This window comes from Aquila chrysaetos, chromosome 20 (assembly GCF_900496995.4).
Source record: "Aquila chrysaetos chrysaetos chromosome 20, bAquChr1.4, whole genome shotgun sequence".
In the NCBI taxonomy this organism is placed as follows: domain Eukaryota; kingdom Metazoa; phylum Chordata; class Aves; order Accipitriformes; family Accipitridae; genus Aquila; species Aquila chrysaetos.
In genome coordinates, this window is record NC_044023.1 from 21,124,097 (window position 1) to 21,134,962 (window position 10,866).

The following is a 10,866-nucleotide window of genomic DNA, read 5'->3' on the forward strand; positions in this document are numbered from 1 at the left end:
TATTCCACAAGCCCTGATTCTTATATATCATTTGATTCCTATATTAATCTCAGTAAAGCCTCACAGGCACCCATTTATACATACAAGTAAATCCACTGAGTTATATTTGTTTAATCCACTTTTGGTGTAAGTTTCCTCTTATTTTTAGACTACTGCAGTTTTTGCACAACAGTTTTAACTTGTCTGCAAATGAAGAGAGCTTTTCCATCCCTTTCTGAAATGTTTTTTGCACTTGTCTTCCTCTGCTTTGTACTCAAGATGAAATAATTTTTTCTCTAATATGCTCTGAGGTTTTTTTCTCAGCGAGCTGCAAGAGTAAGCACTATAATTCTTCATTATCATCAGAATTCGAAACTGAGTGCATTTCCGACAGCTAGTCAGCGAGCAGTTCTGGCGTGCCGTTGTACAGGGAGGCCCCACACATTTCATTTAACTTAAGGAATCCAGATTTGACTGCGATTTTTTTTTTGTCCTTGAAGGAAAAGACAGGACCATCTGCTCTGTCTACAAACTCCTAGCTTAGGAACTCTCGGAGTTCTGAAAATAAGGATAAAAAGGATTAAATTAAGTAGCCACCTAAGGTTAAATTCAAGCCTATGTAAAGAAGAAGTGTAAGAAACATCCCTTGTCTTAAATCCATTTACAGTCCTCAAAATGTAGCTATAGTGAGACTTAATGCATAGAGCTTATGTGGCTCCTAAATAAAAGTGAATCTCACCATTTGCAGGAACCTGCGTTTCTCAACTATTACATATCAAGATGGAGAGAAATTTAGTGCAAACCCTGAATAGCGATGATACCTGAGAAAAAAGAATGAGGTGAATGAATGATAGCTTCACCACCAGCCAAGAAAAAGAAGAGGCACCTGGACGGGTGGGTGGTTTTAACCTGGGCGCAACACAAGGACTGGGCCCGCTCTTGTGGTGAGGATATCCTCTAAAAAGAGCCACCACCACCAGCTGGAAAATTAGAAACGTTTGCGATGTTTAAAAGAACGGTTTATTGCTGTGGAAAGTGTCTACGGTGCCGTAGGCGTACGTGTTTTTCCCCGGTGAGATAAGGAGGCAGGAGCAAGGCCTCCTCCAGGCCCGAGGGAGGGCCGCCCTGTCAGGCAGCCGGCGGCGTGGGGAGAAAACTGCCCGAAAGCGGCGGCAGGGTGGCAGAGCGGCTGAGCGCGGGGCAGGTGGGGGATCGGCCCCGCGGAGAGGGAGAAAAGGGCTTTTTAGGGCGAGCACGCAGCTGCTGCGGCCATGAGGGGCCGGGCGAGAGGACGGAGCTGCCTTCTGAGGACGGGGTGAGTGGAAACTTTTACTCCCTCCTCCTCACCCCTTATTTTCTTGTTGTCTCATTCTGGTTGTTTTTTTTTTTTACAGTTGTGGTGCCTGTTTCAATAAATCCTGGCTCTCATGTTTAAAGGGATGTTTTGGTGGTAAAACTTGGAGGCAGACTGACCCAAGGCCTTGGCGGGGGGGCAATAGCCCCCGCCGCTGCCTGCACGGAGCTGCGCCCCGGCCATGGCCACAGGGTGCTGCCAGGGAAAGAGCAGGGCGCGGGCACTTCTTAAATTATAGCCAGGGTGCCGGTGCGAGGGCAGCCCTGCTGCCTCCGTCGGCGGGGGCCGCTCGGGCCTTCGGCCGGCTGTTGCAGGCTCCGGGCCTCTGTGGTGGGGCTGGAGGTCGAGACGCTGCAGGCCCCGGCGCAGCCCGCACCAGGCTGGGTCTGGAAACAGCCGCCAGCGGGGCTCGCCTCGCGCCGGGAGGGTGTTGGGTTTTACAGCCTGCTGCCTTCTGCCTCCCTGTTTCAGCAAGCGTGTCCTGTTCATGGGGAACTGACGGAGAGGGTGAAACAATATCGGTGTCTGGTGGTCATTCCCGCGCTTCGCAGGTCTCAAGCACGTGGCAGCTGATGGAAGGAGGGTATAGTTGGTCCCGGCTCTCCTCGGCAGAGCTCGTGTTCTACCGACAACTCTCTCTGGAGCGTAACAGGTGAATGGATAAATTACTTTAATTGCAGGGCATGTATGTTGCAAATGTTAACTAACTTTTCAAACATCGCACAATTCACTCCTTGAAGCTTCAAACAAGGAGAGAGGCTGATGTTAATTGTATGTAACAAGAAAATTCAACGTAGCGTGCATCGTGACAGCAGTGCAAGTCTTAATATTTCCTTAAAAAGCAGGAAATTTACCATATATTCCCTGACTGAGGTTGGATAAGCCCCCAGATTTTTATCAAGATACTCATTACAGTTGCATATATTAAATTATAATTTCAAGGAAAGTATGGTTGGTGTAAGTCAAACCAGAACAAACCCTAAAAAAAAATCTTACATAAGGTACAAAAGAACAATTGAAGCATTTCTTAAAAATCAGCTTTTGTGTTCGTAACGTGATAAAAGAGCCTGTTGGTGGCAAAAGCATTCTTTTAAAATATGCAGATTTTAAAATAATATTTTAAAGGAAAGAAGGAAGACTCAATGTAAATGCTGTTCCAGCTCTTTGAAAGCCAAACATTACTCATGGAAGAAAGCAGATAATTTATAATTTTAGAGAAGAAGGAATTTGACATTAAAATAGTATTTTTAGCTGGACTTTGGCATTAGTATGTTATGTTAAATTATCAAAATCCTTAAAATATTGACAGTTTTAAAAAATTATTAGTCAGTGCACTTTCATTTTTCATATACCTGAGTCACTCATGATTTTTGCCTTTTGTGCACATTATTTTGAGTAGCTTTAAGGATTTGTGATTAATACAGGGAGTAACTGTCATTCTTTTTTCTCCCCCGTGCGAAATATATATTTTAAAACTATGTTTTAAATATTTGTTCTACGTTTTACCCTAGTTTTGCTCAAAGTATCTCTTCTCTGCAGTTGGTCAGTGCCTTATTTAAAGTCATCTAATAAAGAGCATGGAGTCAAGATTCTCGCGCTGTAAGAATATTAGACTTTAAACAAATGTCTTTATCACCATTTTGCAGTCAGTGTTCAGCTAAATGAATAGATATTTGATCCAATGTTAAATTAAAAAAATATTTGTAAGAGTCTTTATAATGAATTCCCTTTCCTTTCCCAAGTGACATGAAAAATAATTCAGATTTCAAGAGAGCCTATCCTATCAGGAAAAAGAGTATGAAAAATATTATGCAAATACATGCATAAATATGAATCTTCTTTAGTGCTTGCAGTTCTGATGCTTGTGATTTTAGCTGTTGAGGGAAGAAATACAGCCTGTCTGTAATCTTGGCTGTCTTCATTGTTTTAAATCCTACTATGATCAAGTGATCCAACAATAAAACCTACCTCTTCCTCTTATTTTTTGTATCTGAATTACAAATAATTATTGCCATTTTATATGATTCAGTTTATCCTTAAAATAAGGGCGGTTGTCAATGCAGACTTTCCTGTTACATTGCTACTTCTGCTGCGGGAGGTGGAGGCCTTTGCTCAGGGGACTAGATGCAGGCAATGGTGCCTGGCATACTCTGAATGCTGTTGAAGCACAAAATCTCCTTTTGCAAAATCCTAAACCTTCATATTGCTGGTGCCAGAGGACACTTACTGGCCTACCAGGAAGGGAGCTCAGGACAGGCTGTGAGAAATGACAGTGTTATTCTGTCTGTGTTATGGAATCAGTGGGGTCTGCAGCTGGCTTTCAGGTCAACCTGTTAATGTCAGCATCAGCAAGTTTTAGTTGGCTTGCTTCCTGCCACAGATAAGGATTCTGTATATTCAGCAGCCTTGGCATCTTCATCCTTCTGCTGCTGGTTACTTGAATAGAGTATGAGCTGTGTGAAATAGGAGGCATATCTGAGCTCTTGGAGAAGACAAGTGCTCATGAGCTGCAGATCCATAGGTTCCAGAGGTTATCCCAGAGATCCAAATGGTGGGTGGAATGATTCACTTGTATGCTCCTTATGTAAACCTTACACTTCTGCATGCCTGGGATTGCATCTTTTCCATGCCTAAAACAAATGCTACTGACAGATAAAGTCCAATGGACTTTGATGTTAAAAGCTCTAGGATACAAACTTGTCTAGTCTTCATTTTCCTCCTCGTCACAGCTTGAAGTGTTTTCTCAGTCATCAGGAGGAGGTGATCCCACTGGGAACAGCTTCTTGTGAAAGTGTTAATCTGCTGACTGTGACTGTGACTTCTCTGGGATGTTATTAAGCATCCATATGTCATTTCCCTCATTCTTCTCAAAGCTCAATGCACAATGTCTGACACGTGCTGCAATTCTGTGGTGAAAGCTGTTATTACCAAAACTGTATTTCTGATTATTGTAGAATAAAGAAGTATCTCATGAATCTTTTTGTGTGTATATTCTTGCACTAAAAGATGATCTGAAATATTGCAGGTCACGTCATCTAGATTTCCTGCATTCCAGAGTTACCATGGTCAAGAATAGCCTGTGAGCTCCCTAAACAATCTAGACATTTTAATGTGTATAAAAAACCAACAGATATTGGTGTTGTATTACCCTAGTTTATATATATATGGATAAATTTGCCTCATCTATGCTTTGAATTTAGGCTTATGTTATTTACCATATTGCTACAAACATAAACATGTAACTTTGACTTGATCTATCATCTTGGATTAATTTTCCTGCCTTTCTCAGTATATAAGCCTGTGTGATTCTTAGCACTCTTGTGAAAGCTCTTGCGAGCTTTCTCTTAATGCTCTTGTGAAAGTAGACTGACAGTACCTCCCAATGTCTTCAAAAAGTAGTGAACAAGTAATATGCATTTAAAACTCTGACATGGCTACCTCACTTTCTCTCAATTGCTCACTCTTCAAAATTCAGCACCTGGAAAAACTGCCATGTAAGTGTCCTTTTTCTACTAGAAGCCCTTGTCTCCTTTTAGCAAAGGATGTCCCATCATTTGCTTGTGCTTTTTGCAAGAAAAGTCCTTTAGGTCATGACCAATTCATTGTCCCAAGCGAGTTGCTATGAAACAGGCAGAAGATGCTGTTATAGTAACAGCTCCGCAGCCCAGCTTTGGCAGATGTGTTGTACATAGTTTATACGAACTGCCCCTGCTTAGCTTGTTCCAGTCCATGCAGAGAAAATGGTAGTCCACCTCAGGCTTAGACTTGCTTTTAAAAAGCAGTTGGTAAGTCTTCACACATCCTCAGTAGAAGCTCTGGCCTTATTTCCCATAAATAAGGATCATCATTCAGATTGTATCTGTGGTCTAGAGCAATTCTTTATTGCCTTTTCTTCGCTTGGCACATTGCTTTCTGAGTTACTTGATATTCTGCTATCTATAGGCATTACAAAGAATGTCTCATGATCTCTTCTGACTGTTATTTCAGTGGCCTTGAAAATCAGACCTTGTCCACCAGAATATTTAAAGTTTTTACTCTGTGTTTAAAACCAAAAAGTCTTAGCTATAACGTCACCTCTGAAATACATTATTCAACTTGAGATTAAGTAGAGGGAAGGTCTGTGACAACAGAAAATTGCAAGGAGAAATCAGTACTGATTTCCCTTGAAGGCCCAGCTCACACTGTGGTAGCAGCCTTAAATTAGTCACTAAAGAGTAGCATGCAGCAGGGGCTATAAACAACAAGAAGAAACATTTCTAGCACTTTACATATGAAATTAGCCTTACCTTCTGTACACCTAGCTCCATTGGAAATACTGTGGTACCACAGGGGCAGTATGTATCAGGAGGGAGGAGAGATGTTATGAAAAGCTTTGCTGTAACTTCAACATACAAAGTAATAATTATTTCATTTTACTTGTATGTGAAAATGACTTACTAGCACATCTTCAATAAAAAAAAGCTCTTGCCTTTAGTGAACACACTCATCTGTGCTTGCAAACATAATGCTATTTGCCTCATAAGCTCACAATGGAAAGAGAACCTGTTACAAATTCAGTCAATGATCCAACAGGAAATTAAACCTTTTAAAAATGGATGAACCAATGGACCAAGAGTAATGGAAGAAAATGCACAAAATGGGAAGAGTGAGTCATTAACTTGATTTAAATATGATTTTTTGTTTTTTGGCAGTAAGGCACCAAGGTCTGACATGATTTCCCTTTTCAAAAATGCAGCAAGTTGAGAACAGAATCAGAACTAAACATTGAAAAGATATGTATTTTTTTTAATTAGAAAAAAGAACAATGCCATACTGGGCAGGAGAAAAATATCAGAAAACATATATATCTGTGAATCTCAGTTTAATATAAAGTGACCCTTTTCTGTGACTTTTGAGGAGAAAAGGACTTGCTATTGTTCTATAATATTTAATTATATGAAAGGCTAGGAAAGACAGAAGAAAGATCCGTTACTCTGAATCTGAAGAATTCAGAGCTGGCCAAAAATACATATTACTGCATGATTCCCACTGGCATCTGTTTTACAGAACCTCACTATCATCTTGACTTAAGGACGGTGGTTCTCTTATTACAAATAATATCACATTGTTGAAAGAAAGAAAAAAAAAAGTAATTGCTATTTGTAGACAAGATGTCAGGTCCTTCACGTTAACACATACAGCCCTCCAGGGTAAAACTCTGCTTTGTAGGTGTATGAACACTTTCATAGAAATATATCCAAAATTATTTGATGGAAGTTGGTACATTGGTGGCAGTCTTGAATCTTGGGGTATGCTATATTCCCCTTTGCAACACTGACTTTCATTGCTGCTATAGCAAAGTGAGTTTAGCCAAGCTGACAAGTCAGTAAAGATTACATCAGAAAAATCTTGTTTTCCTTGCCTTTCCATTGCTAAATAGTTCAAAAACTGATCAACAACAAAAATAAAAGAACTTCCAGGTACCTAATCCCAGTCATGTTTAGAGATTATTGCTGGGATATTTGTTTCATGGTAAGGTATTAATTAATCTCATCCATGAGTATTTAACATTGATGTTGCTTATGAAATTAGCATCAAGACATGAACCTTTCAAAGGTGATAGTTTGTTTTAAGGGTGTTTTTTTTAAAGTTGCTTTTTAGGTTTTCCTTTTCTTTTTGTATTTGTCTCCTCTGCACCCCATTTTCTCTGCCCATATGCATATCACCTTTGTGAACTCTTTTCCTCCTCCATCCAAAGTCTTGCTTAATTGCTTTTTTAGGGAGGTAGGAAAGCAAGAAAGCAGCTAAACCATCATCTGTCAGCCTTTGAGGGTAGTGGTCCTGTCCACAGGAGCAGGAAAACAGAAATATTTCCTTCCAGCCCAGGGTCTGTAAGACCTGCCGATGGGGATGAAAATGGTAAAAAAGAGAACTTACTGAGCTGTAGTAGTTAGTGGGAGAAGATCTCATTTTGTGTATGTTCTATATGTATGTTTTGAGATGTTCTCTTTGGCACTTATTTAGATGATATATTATGGAAAACACATTTGTATTAGTGTAGCATTTAACATTTTTTCACACACACCCAAACTAGAAAGAATATAGTTAGAATAATAACAATAGAAAACTATCCTCTAGAGGGGGACTTTTTAGCCACCTCTTTGCCACTAATGCTGATAAATTCACTCATAAAGAGCAATAAGAGTAGGGTCATCAGAGTAAAGAGGGAATCAGGGAATCTGTTAGTTGCTTGGAAGTTTAATCCCAAGGTCATGTCCTGCTCAGAAGCTTTTATATTGTGTTGCCATATGTGGAGCCATACACATGACCAGGTCTGTTTGGAGTTGATGGTATTGCCAATAGGATTACTCCGTAAATGAGATACAGCGATGCATTTTCAAAGCAATAAACAGAGAGATGCAGACAAATCCTATTAACAAATAACAGGATTTGTGCTTGCACTGTACCTCCTACTCACCACCTTGAAAATTTACCCCATGCTGTCTGAACCGTTGTTCTGCATAAAATCAAGTAAATTATAGTCCATTTAAAAATAAGCTAAAACCCCCCATTGGATTCCACTGAAATGTGAATAATGATTCAACAGTCATCAGCTGTGGTTGCCATAAGAAACAAGATTTCATAAATCTATAACGTGTAGAAGAGACAGAAATGCCACAAGCAACATTAATCTAGTAAAATGATAACCAAAATGGGATCTTATTTTCAGTGCTGGGTCTTTTTTTTTTCAGCTCCTATGGTTTCTCAACAGATCAACAGAAGCAGCTGTCTGAATTCCAACTGTAAAACTAAACAGTTTTAGGAAGCCTGAAGGCTAAATCTGATTGACTGTATTATCTACCCTTTGTTAATAGTCACAAATGATTTGTTTCTTTTGGAGAAAGCCAATAAGAAATACAAATAAAGGAATTGTATCTGAGTCATAAGTCACTTCATATCACATTCTGCTGTTACACAGTCAAAAATACCACACATAAGACAAAATCTGCTCTGAATATTTACAGTGTTTAATATTTTAAAAGTCCTAGCATATCATTTTTGGGGAGCTGTGTGTAAATTACTATGAACACAGAAAATGTTTATTTTATTAATAAAAAGAAATAAAAAGTAGAGCAAGCAAGGATCTAGCATTGATCCTAAGAGCTGACTTGCTCAATTTAAAGCAGAAATCTCTGTTTTCTACACCTTGATTCTGATTTGTATGATCAGTGTAAATTACCACAGCACAAGCAGGTCACTGGGTGATCCATGCATGAAGACAAAGTACTGTATGGCACATTGTCAAGAATTAGAAAAGGTTGACAATCATTGGGAGTCATAAACTTTGAAATAGGATATAAATTGTCAGAAAGGAAGCAAAAATAAGGGTGTTTCTCTGCAGTCTTTGACAGCTATAGCTTTCAGGAAAACATTGTGTTTAGATCTGCATAATGGTAGGAGCAGAGTAGAGTGTAACTAGTAAAGGGATGTGATGAACTGCTTGGAAGATTTCTTCAGAAGTATTTGGATAGGGAGAAAGATTGTTCTGGAGTGAAGGATAACCCATTGAGCTCTCTTTTCTACATTTAATAAACACCTTTGTAGAGGAAGTATGCTTTTGAAGTTATATTTTTGTGTTTGAATACAAATGTGTTTCTTGATGTTTTCTATCCTTCTAATGACATTGGACATACATTTGATGTAGGCTTCCAAGAATGCTTGGAATAAAATATAACTATCCAAACTTCCCTTTCACTTTAATAGTTAAAAAAGGGTTGCAATTAAGTAAGATTCATCTTCTCTGCATGTAAATGTATAGCACTGTAATAAATTTAAGACACTGAATGTCTCAAACCCTTATTATTAGGGCTTCAGGTAAATAAATACAGAGACACTCATCAAATGCAGTAACAAACAGAGTGAGGAAGTTAGGAATACAATTTTATCTCATTTGTTTAATTTCCATTACTTTCATACTTGATTTTTTTTTCTTGCATAGTTACATGTTTATACACACAGACCAAGGTCTGGGTACAGCATACAGACTTAAAGTCACTGCATAAAGTGTGACTTTACACTTCATACCTGTGTAAAATGGTGTATTTAGAAGTCAAGCATTACATTGCATGCATGCCCATGTTGTAGTGTACTTGGGACTTTGTTATTGCCTGAATATTGTTTAAGGTTGAAAAGCAATTTGTTAATGTTACATGTATTCATGTAAAGATGTTTCTCAGTATCACTGTTTCTGGTTCAGATCCTGTGTAAGACCTCTTCTTGTGGAATGCATGCAATACTTCCAAATAATTTCTATTTGTCTTAGCTACTAAAATGTCAACAAAAGGCTCTGTTCTGATGACACCTGCACATTAGTTTTTGGTGAGTAAGAACCTACTCACAGCCTACCAAAATCAGAAAACTGTCCTTGATTTCCAGAGTTGGATGAAGTGTATTCAAATGTTTCATTTAGTTAGCTTATGTCTTCCCTCTTCAGTTTCCTGATATGCTTTCTGCCTTCTCCACCTGCCCCTCTTAATTCTTCAGCTCCCTTCTGCTTTAACCTTGTGTGAAATTAGAGTAAAAATTATTTAGGGATGAGAAGTGCCCTCATCAGACTGTGAATTGCATAGCATGTGCTTGGTAGAGCAAGACAAATATAAGCATAAGTAAATGTACGAACACATTATATGGGCTTGATCCTTAATGGTATGCTTTTACAGACACCTGATGCACACACCTGTCCTCATTGTTTTGCAAGATAAATTACATAACAAGGTCTACCAAGGAACTAATTTTTATATGAAATGTAAACTTGGGAAGTTTGGGTAGGCTGACAATATTGAAAAACTTCTAGGCTTTCAGTTGTTAATGGCTCTCTTGACTATCTTTTGTTCTTAAGTGTCCAGTTGGAATAATGTGAATCTTCCTACAGTAGTTTTCTGTGCCTACTCGGCAGCAGATCATGATCCTACTCAGTAACCTGGAAAAACTAATTTATGTATGTTCATTAGATGTTTGTCAAAAAATATAAACATTATTCATGAAGCTTAGCTTTTGTCCATGATTAGTTTAGATGAACAGACTTTCATTATGTTACAAGAAATAAATCCTTTTAAAGACTTAAACCAGTGCTCTTCAGATCCAAAATTATTAATTCTCCTACTTAAGGGAATAGAGCTTTCGTTAAGCTAGTATGAATACCATACATAAATTATTAACATTGCCTTTTGCATAACTGCATGGCCAGGTGAAATGCTTATATATATATTTCATTTATATAAAATGTGTATGAACCTATATATTGCATTTTAAAGGAAAAAACAAATGAGCGCTGCAGCAGTCTTACACAGAATGAATTCTACTTTGCATTTTGGAAGTGGTGTAAATCATTGGAGCTATGTAGTCAGAGTTTATGATTTCCATCAAAGAGCACGAGGGACATATTTCACTGTGGTCTATCCATTATTCTGCACATACTTGAAAAGAGAAACTCAAACAAAGCTCTCATTAGGAAACATTGACATAAGACTAGCAGAGAATTCATTTACTTGTAG

General features: G+C 38.6%; 1 long non-coding RNA gene across 1 annotated transcript; it reads left to right on the forward strand.

Moving 5' to 3' along the window:
- Positions 1 to 930: 930 nt before the first annotated feature.
- LOC115333407 lies at positions 931 to 4,278 on the forward strand. Its single transcript, XR_003920786.1, has 3 exons — positions 931 to 1,294; positions 1,885 to 1,985; positions 4,063 to 4,278. It is a non-coding gene; the product is annotated as an uncharacterized LOC115333407 (long non-coding RNA).
- Positions 4,279 to 10,866: the final 6,588 nt, after the last annotated feature.